Genomic DNA, 9951 nt, shown 5'->3' on the forward strand with positions numbered 1-9951 from the left:
AGGTTCAATCCCTGGTCAGGGAATTAAGATCCCACATGCCACATGGTGTGGCCAAGAAGCAAAACAAACAAACAACCACTACCACAAAAAACTAATGGGAATGAACATACCTTGATGTTTACATAATTTTAATAAATCATCTTCAAAATGATAAAACACTAGTAATCAAATAGAGATTCACTCAGTCATATCCAACTCTTTGGGACCCCACAGACTGTAGCCCGCGAGGCTCTTCTGTCCATAGGATTTTCCCAGGCAAGAATATTGGAATGGGTTGTCATTTCCTCTCCCAGGGGAATCTTCGCGGCCCAGGGATCAAACCCGTATCTCCAGTATTGGCAGGTGGATTCTTTACCACTGAGCCACATGGGAAGGCTAGCTTCTATCAATGATTCACACCAAAAGGTGGTTCAATGAAGCAGCTATGAGGAGGCAGTGCTAGAATTCAAAGGGGAATCAGGTACCCTTGAAACTCAAACCTAATAATAGTAGAAAACATCACCCACTCACAGCAATATACACAGATTTGAAACTGTTTCTTTGAGAATGTTTCTGTTTGGGGGGATAATTCTCTTATTTGAAGGCTCTAAGTAATGACAGGCAAACAGAGAAAATGCCTCAGTGACCTGATAGCCATGCCCTGGAGAGAGAGCTGAGAGAGGGGTCCCCAACCTCCGGGATCTAATACCTGATGATCTGAGGTGGAGCTGATGTAATAATAATAGAAATAAAGTACACAATAAATGTAACGCACTTGAATCATCCTGAAACCATCCCCACTTCTCCAATTCATGGGGAAAATCCCCTTTCATAAAACTGGTCCCTGGTGCCAAAAAGTTTGGGGATATTCAAAGGAATGTTCTTTGTCCTTCACACCCACACTGTTTGTCTTCTAACTGCCCCATCTCACAAAGCTTTAACCTCCCCTAGCGTCACATGCCTCTTCCCACTTTGAGGGGCAGGGTGCACACCAGTGTTCAGGCCTCAGGTCCTCCCTGGGCGCTGGTGATCTGTCCTTCTCATCCTGGCTCTGTAAGGCGCTCCCCTAAGTTTTTCCTGCTCCCCTGTTTCTCTAGTTCCTCCTGAATCTTCCTAGATAAACCTGTCTAAATGATGCAAGAACTTTCTATCTAATGAATCTGTGGTTTTCTCCACTCACACCTGGGCCGTGTCTACCACACTCTCTCCACAGCTGCACTTGTCACTTCTGTTTCGTTTTCAGCTTTCTGTTTTACACTGGAGCACAGCCGATTCACAATGTTGTGATGGCTTCAGGTGGACAGCAAAGGGACTCGGACATACGTATTCATGTGTCCATTCTCCCCCAAACCCCTCTCCCATCCAGGCTGCCACATAACATTAAGCAGAGTTCCCTGTGCTGTACAGTAGGTCCTTCATTATCCATTTTATTGTCAGATTTTATTTACTCCTTACTTTATGTCCCCTAAATGAATTTCCTCAAAACCCAGTTCCTCTCCTCTCAGGCCCCATAGCTAGTATTTCATTTTCACAATCACCTTGCCTCATGTAGGAGTGTGGTGGGCGGGGGGTGGGGGGGTGGGGGGCAAACTGGCGCAGTGGAGGGAGGGGGCCTTAGCCACCTGCAGTCTGCGGCCTGAACAGCCACAAGGCTCCCCCAGTGGCAGAGTGGTAGACTCTGCCTGCCAAGGCAGGAGATGCACTAGACTTGGGTTCGATCCCTGGGTCTGAAAGATCACCTGGAGTAGGACATGGCAACCCACTGCAGTATTCTTGCCTGGAAAATTCCATGGAAAGGAGGAGCCTGGCAGGCTACAGTCCATGGGGTTGCAAAGAGTCAGACAAGACTGAGCATGCACGCATATCATAGACACCAATGTTGAGTCAAACATCCCAGCTCACTTTTGGAGGGTTTAATTATGCCTTAATGCTCCTTATCATAATTAAGCAGAAATAGTGATTCTAATTAGCATATTTACAGAAACCACACAAGTATGCTTCCCTGGTGGCTCAGATGGTAAAGAACCCACCTGCAATGCAGGAGACCCAGGTTCGATCCCTGGGTCAGAAGATCCCCTGGAGGAGGAAATGGCAACCCACTCCAGTATTCTTGCCTGGAGAATTCCATGGACAGAGAAGCCTGGCAGGCTACAGTCCACAGGGTCGCAAAGAGTCAGACATGACTGAGCAAATAACACACACAAGTAGGTCCATATAATCACACACTTCACCTACTCGTAGCTTAATGGTGTTCCATCCGTGTTTACTTTGCCCTGGTTTCCCTTTCAGCTTGAATGAGCACAACTTTTGAAGTCTTTAATTTATGACTGTTTTAACTTAAGCAAGCCCTGCTAGAGGGTGACAGATGGTAAATGTCAAAAACCCAGAGAGAGGGTTTCTGTTTAGCCTTTGATTTTTGTTTTGTTTTTTAAGCCAGAGAAATGTCCGATTGTGCTCCTAGTTTGTCAGAGAAGGCAATGGCAACCCACTCCAGTGTTCTTGCCTGGAGAATCCCAGGGACAGGGGAGCCTGGTGGGCTGCTGTCTATGGGGTCGCACAGAGTCAGACACGACTGAAGAGACTTAGCAGCAGCAGCAGCAGAAGGAGAAAATTATTTCTGTTCTCAAAACACTATAATAATAACAAAAGTAAAACAAAGAACATGGACTTCCCTGGTGGTCTAGTGATTAAGAATGTGCCTGCCAATGCAGGGGACACTGGGTCAATCCCTGGTCCAGGAAGATTCCGTATGCCCGTGTGCCACAACCGCTGAGCCAGAGCTCTGGAGTCTGTGCTCTGCAACAAGAGAAGCCATCGCAATAAGAATCCTGAGCACGGAAGGTCAAGAGTAGCCCCTGTTCACTGCAACTACAGAATGCCCAAGGGCAGTAACGAAGACCCTTTGTAACCAAAAATGAATAAATAAATAAATCCTTTAAAAGAATCATTATCATCATCACCATGATGGCACTGATAATGGTGGCAGTGATTATAGCAGCCACCAACCCAGAGGTACTTGTATGTGCCAGGCACTGTCTCAGGAAGTACTCCTACCTTATTATTTTTTGAGGGGGGTTATACAGTGAGGCATGTGGGATCTTAGTTCCCCCTACCAGGGATCGAACCTGCACCGCTTTCATTGGAAGCACAGAGTCTTAACCACTGGACCACCAGGAAAGTCCCGTTCCTACATTACTTTATTCAACCTTCATAATAACTTTAAAAGGTAATTGTAACTGCTTCCATTTTACAGAAGAGAAAACTGAAGGTAGGATAAACTGATAAATTTTTCCACCACTACTGTGAAGACATAAGCAGTAAGACCCAGGGTCAGAATTTGAATCCGGGACTCTCCAGCTTCAGGCCACACAGTGAGCTTCTCTATCCTGTGTCGCCACCTCTCCTACCATATCATTATACAGCTATTCCACAACTGCAGTTAGTTTGTTCATAACAATATACGTTCTTAAAAACAGTACCCTGTTCTACCTATCTAAAACACAGAAACAATTTCCATTATGTAGGGGTAAACTATAGATTTTATCAATTATCAAAACTTCAGCCATTCCTAAAGAATTGGGAAATGAAAATCTTTTTTTTTTTTTTTTTGGAAAGTCTATTTTTTAATTGCCCAAAATGAAAGTCTTGTTCTTTTGTATATAAAATTCATAAGGGTTTTTATGCGGTTGTAGCCTAAGGGAAGAGATACTGCTACGTTGAGAAGCCATTAAAGGTTTAATTTTTTTTTTCTTTAAGAGATTAGGGAAGCTTTGCTCAGTAAATTGATTTGCTTAAATTGTTTGTGAAAATTTAAAAATTCCCCAAGTTCCTCCAAGCAGAATCAGTTAGTTTCTTATCCTTGTTTCAACTGCTCTTTCTTTGTGCATATTTCTCTTACAGGATAGTACTTCGTATTCAGTGTGGTAACTATCTGTTTGTGTCCTGGGCCATAGACTAGGCTCCCAGAAAGTGGGGTTAGGACCATTGTACCCTTAGCAGCTAGCACATAACAGTATTTAATACATATTTACTGATTTAGTGGGTGATTGTAAGTAGTAGAGTAAGAAGACATTTTACTTTTATATAATCGATGGCTCATTACAAGATTAGTGTTCAGTGTTTTGTGTGAATCCTGACAACCCACTCCAGTACTCTTGCCTGGAGAATCCCCATGGACAGAGGAGCCTGGTGAGCTACAGGCCATGGGGCTGAAAAGAGTTGGACACGACTGAGCAACTAAGCACAGCACAGTGCGGATCTCACTTAAAATGGACATTCAAGGAATTCCCTGGTGGTCCAGTGGTGAGGACTCCACACTTTCACTGCCGAGAGCAGGAGTTCAATCCCTGGTCAGGGAACTAAGAGCCCAAGTCACACGGAGTGGCCAAAAAAATAAAATAAATAAAATAAGATGGGCATTCATTTCATTTTTCTGAGTTTATATTGAATGAAATCTATTTTTGCTGGAAGAGGTCCTGTTTAACACCACTGGTAATAAAGAATACATGATAATAAAAAAGCATTTTCAGGGGAGAAAATTTAGGCATGAATGCTCATAACTATATACATAAACATTAATTCTGAAAAGTACAAAATATTTGACCCATTAGCAGAATAGATAATAATGAAAACTGATGACTTTTCTGTTAAGTAAACAAAAACTTTGTTCCCTTTACCCAAAGCCATTTGAGACTTTTTTAAATGGCAAATGATGAAAAAATTTTAAATGCTTTTGTTTGCATATATTGAAATAACCAGACATCTTTTCTCTTTTATTCTGTGAATTACATGGACTGATTTTTTTTTAATATTATGCCAACCTTACTCTCCTTGGATACATCCCACTTGGTCATCATGTATTATTCCTTTTTTATATCTTACCAGGTTTAATTTGCCAATTTTTTCTTTAATAGAAAAACTGAAATTTACTATAACAAACTACTCCCTAAAGAAATGAAATACTAAGCAACAATGTGGCAATTTTCTTGTATCAGAACTATTCATCGTCTTAAAATATGTGTGTGTTAGTTGCTCAGTCAGGTCCGACTCTTTATGATCCTGCAGACTGTAGCCCACCAACCTCCTCCAACTATGGGGATTCTCCAGGCAAGAATACTGGAGTGGGTGGCCTTTCTCTTCTCCAGGGGATCCTCCCAACCCAGGGATCAAACCTGCATCTCCTGCATTGCAGGTGGATTCCTTACCATCTGAGCCACCAGGGAAGTCCATAAATGGTTTCTGGAAAAAGAGTTATTGTTGAAGACCAAGTATTAAAATCAGCATTACATACAATACTCAAAACCTTTTTTCATTCTACAACCTGGTGGATCACTTTTCTCTCCTCTGTCCCAGAACAGCCCACGCATCAGCTATTGAAGCCTTTCCCTGGCTATGAGTGACGTTGAAGGAGAGTTAAGGGAAACCTTGTGATGAAAGGAGTCATAGCTATTGTAATTTTTAAAATAACTCTTCCACCACTGCACTTTACATTTTTCTTTTTAAAAGAAATTCGCACGAAGAACAGCCATCATTGAAATCAGAAAGACTGCTTTTATCATTGTAATTATAACAATATTAATTATGCACTTTATTACTCTATTAAATGTAGAGGGTTTCTACTTCAAGTAAACACAATAAAATGAAACGTAAATCAGCATGTTAAGAGCCAACTATTCATATTTCAAAAGGATTCTCCAATTCAAAAAGGACTCACTGCAGCTTTTCTATAAAAAAAAAATCCCTGTGGTTTTAAAAATAATTTTAAAATTGTAATTTACACATAATTTTCAGGAACTCTTCTATTATACAAAACGATGCACAACTCTGCATGTATATAGATCATGCCATAAAGAAAAAGCTCATACAAATTTCCCATAAGTTATCTAATTAACTCTGACTATAAGAATGAACATAAACATTGGTTGCAATGCATAGAAAACCACTAGAAAAAATTTATGCTTATACTGTTTACTGTTTACAATTCTATGTAAGGACTTTACATTGCTAGTTTCTAAAGTGAAAAGAACTTTAATATGCCCATTATGCCATTTCCTAGTTACTAATGTTTTGCAAACTTTTCTTTATTAATGATAGAAACATAAACTTCAATTTGCCTGGGAGAATCACAGAAAATTTGAATTAGTTAAGTAAAATTTGATGACCCATAGGTAATAAATATTGCACATTACCCACAGAATCCCAGTGTCAGAATTGTGTACTGTAGGCATCAGAGACACAGAAATCCAGGAATCTGGAGAGAATGAGGAGCTCCAAGTCATAACCTGGTGGAACTGTGGTTTGTGAGTGTCAGATTACTTTCAACTAACATGGATATCTTGAAAAGAGCTGTTAAGTTCTTAGAACAAGGGAATTTTGAAGTCATGGTATATTTCTTTTGAAACAATGGCCTTCTCCAACTTAGTTCTAGAATTCTTAAGTAGCTGATGTTAGTAATTCTTCTTTTCCCAAATTTACCTTGGGCTTGGTAACATGGAGTTCTTTCACCATTTGAATATAATGCTTCTTCCATGCACCCTGCTCATAGGGAGTTGGGGAGACATTGATATACCAGTTAAACCGTAAACATTTTAGCATCCAGAGCTGATCCAGTTCAGTTAAATTCTTCCAATGCCAGCTCACCTGGAGAAACAATGTTAAAAAACTATTCAGCTTACATGTCCACTTTCTCTAGGTTTTGAGCCGTCACCCTGGTACTGAGAGAACTTCTTTATTTTTTTTCTGGAGTGGGTTGCCATGCCCTCCGCCAAGGGATCTTCCTGACCCAGGGATCGAATCCACTTCTCTGCACTGCAGGCAGGTTCTTTACCACTGAGCCACTGGGGAAGTGGATTCATGGATTCGTTCATGAATGAATCAGAGCAAACATAATTTTAACTTGATAAACCAGGCCTGGAATTCACAAGTAGTTTCTTTTTGGTCCTTTTTTCCAAATCACAACCAAGTTAACTCTTACCTGAAGTGCTTCCTAACAAGGCAGGAAGTTTTTTTGTTTTTTTTTTTTAAATTGGAGGATAATTACAACATTATGATGGTTTTGCCATACATTGGCCATAGGTATACATGTGTCGCCTCCAACCTGAACACCACTTCCACCTCCCTCCCCATCCCATCCCTCCAGGTTCTCACAGAGCACTGGCTTTGGGTACCCCTTTTTCTTTTCTTTTCTTTAATGTTAATTCAGACAGAATCCAAGTCAACTAATATTTATCGAGCACCTATTAACCATCCTCGTCACAACCTGAAGGGTAGTATAATTAATATTCTAATATTCTTCCCTTGCAAATGGGGAAACTAAGCTTCAGATAAGACTTTGGAACTTCCTAAAGATCTCTGGCTATGCCAAAGCCTTTGACTGTGTGGATCACAACAAACTGTGGAAAATTCTGAAAGAGATGGGAATACCAGACCACCTGACCTGCCTCTTGAGAAACCTGTATGCAGGTCAGGAAGCAACAGTTAGAACTGGACATGGAAAAACAGACTGGTTCCAAATAGGAAAAGGAGTACATCAAGGCTGTATATTGTCACCCAGCTTATTAACTTATATGCAGAGTACATCATGAGAAATGCTGGGCTGGAGAAAGCACAAGCTGGAATCAAGATTGCTGGGAGAAATATCAATAACCTCAGATATGCAGGTGACACCACCCTTATGGCAGAAAGTCAAGAAGAACTAAAGAGCCTCTTGATGAAAGAGGAGAGTGAAAAAGTTGGCTTAAAGCTCAACATTCAGAAAACTAAGATCATGGCATCCGGTCCCATCACTTCATGGCAAAATAGATGGAGAAACAGTGGCTGACTATTTTTCTGGGCTCCAAAATCACTGCGGATGATGATTGAAGCCATGAAATTAAAAGGTGCTTACTCCTTCGAAGGAAAGTTATGACCAACTTAGACAGCATATTAAAAAGAAGAGACGTTACTTTGCCAACAAAGGTCCGTCTAGCCAAGGCTATGGTTTTTCCAGTAGTCATGTATGGATGTGAGAGTTGGACTATAAAGAAAGCTGAGCGCCAAAGAATTGATGCTTTTGAACTGTGGTGTTCGAGAAGACTCTTAAAAGTGCCTTGGACAGCAAGGAGATGCAACCAGTCCATCCTAAAGGAGATCAGTCCTGGGTGTTTATTGGAGGGACAGATGTTGAAGCTGAAACTCCATTACTTTGGCCACCTGATGCAAAGAGCTGACTCATTTGAAAAGACCCTGATGTTGGGAAAGAATGAAGGCAGGAGGAGAAGGGGACAACAGAGGATGAGACGGTTGGATGGCATCACCAACTCAATGGACGCGAGTTTGGGTAAATTCCGGGAGTTGGTGATGGACAGGGAGGCCTGGTGTGCTGCGATTCATGGGGTCACAAAGAGTCAGACACTACTGAGTGACTGAACTGAATTGAACTGAAGGATCTCTGGGAGTCTGCATATGAACGTTGTATGAAGGCTACAGAAACTCCAGTTGGCACATTGCTTATTTTTTTCATGATATGCTTCTGTTTTCCCTCCATGCTTATGATTTAACTCAATATATAAAGGGAACACAATGACTAATACTATATTGATGTGTCCTAAATAGCCTTTAAGATTCAATGAAGCATTAAGTGTTTGTCCTGGGGACTTCCCTGGTGGTCTAGTGGCTAAGATTCTATGCTTTCAGTGCAGGGGGCCAGGGTTTGATCCCTAGTTAGGGAACTGGATTCCACGTGCTGCAACTGACACCTGGTGCAGCCAAATTAATACATTTTTTAAAAAGTATTCTGTACATTCCATTTTCGTAGCATTATGGTCAATCCTACATATCCAGCAAATGGTGGAGGTGACCCTATTATGTGTAGTAGTTTTTAAAATAATTTATTCCAGGTTTTAAATAAGTCTTAGTAGAAACTAGAATCAAGTCCATAGATAAAGTTCAGACTAGGCATTCCATATCTCTTAACATGAATTGCAGAGATGGTAGCTAGTCTTCACATTCATTCCATCTTTGGAAAACTGGCCTCTTTTTCAAGGTTAACTCAATAATAAATAATGTTTGAGTGCCCCCAAAAGGAGCAGAACACTCTGTAATGGAACTCACTACCCATCCATCTGTTTATCTATCTGTCTGTCTTCCTCCCTCCTTCCATCCATTGTGTACGGAGTTTCAAAGTTACCCAAACTCACGTCCATTGAGTTGGTGATGCCATCCAACCATCTCATCCTCTGTTGTCCCCTTCTCCTCTTGCCTTCAATCTTTCCCAACATCAGGGTCTTTTCAGATGAGTCCGCTCTTTGCATCAGGTGGCCCGTGTGTTATGTCCAGGATTATTTTATGGGCTGAAGATAAGACATGTAGGGGAGAGGGAAGCAGAAGTGGGGCACAAATAGGAGAAACAGTAGGTTCAGGATCTAGATGGAGGAAAAGGCTTAAAGGAACTTATACAACACTGCAGGCAGAAACAGAGATCACAACCACTTTGTGCAACCCAGAATGAAACTGCACTGCCCTTAAACCTCATATGGTTAGTTAATTCAATCAAGATGTGGGGTTTGGGAGGGAGGGGATGGGGAGAAAGTTTTTCTCAACTCTCATCCTTTTCCTCTTTTGACTTAGATCGGGTTTAGACCTGGATAGTTAAGTTGGGGTTCCCACCACCCCCGCACTGGGGATAGATAAAATTTTGCTTTGTTTTTGATTTTTGCTGCTTTTTGTTTGTTTAAAACTAAACAGGAATGAGGAAAGTTGAGGGTGGGGAAGCTCTTTCAAAACTGTAAGACAACCGCCACCACATTTTTAAACAGCTCAAAGCTCATCTTGGTGCAATGACTTTATTGTTTACTTTAAATCTAGCTAAAGAACAATTGCCTCACAGTCAGTTCTGGGAAATAAAATAAAATGTTGAAATCTACCAAGATTGACATATGGTACACATAGATGATAAGATTATCTATTTCGTATCACATCTCCCTGGAATGATAA

The sequence above is a fragment of the Bubalus kerabau genome, unplaced genomic scaffold (genome assembly GCF_029407905.1).
Source record: "Bubalus kerabau isolate K-KA32 ecotype Philippines breed swamp buffalo unplaced genomic scaffold, PCC_UOA_SB_1v2 scaffold_40, whole genome shotgun sequence".
Lineage (NCBI taxonomy): Eukaryota > Metazoa > Chordata > Mammalia > Artiodactyla > Bovidae > Bubalus > Bubalus kerabau.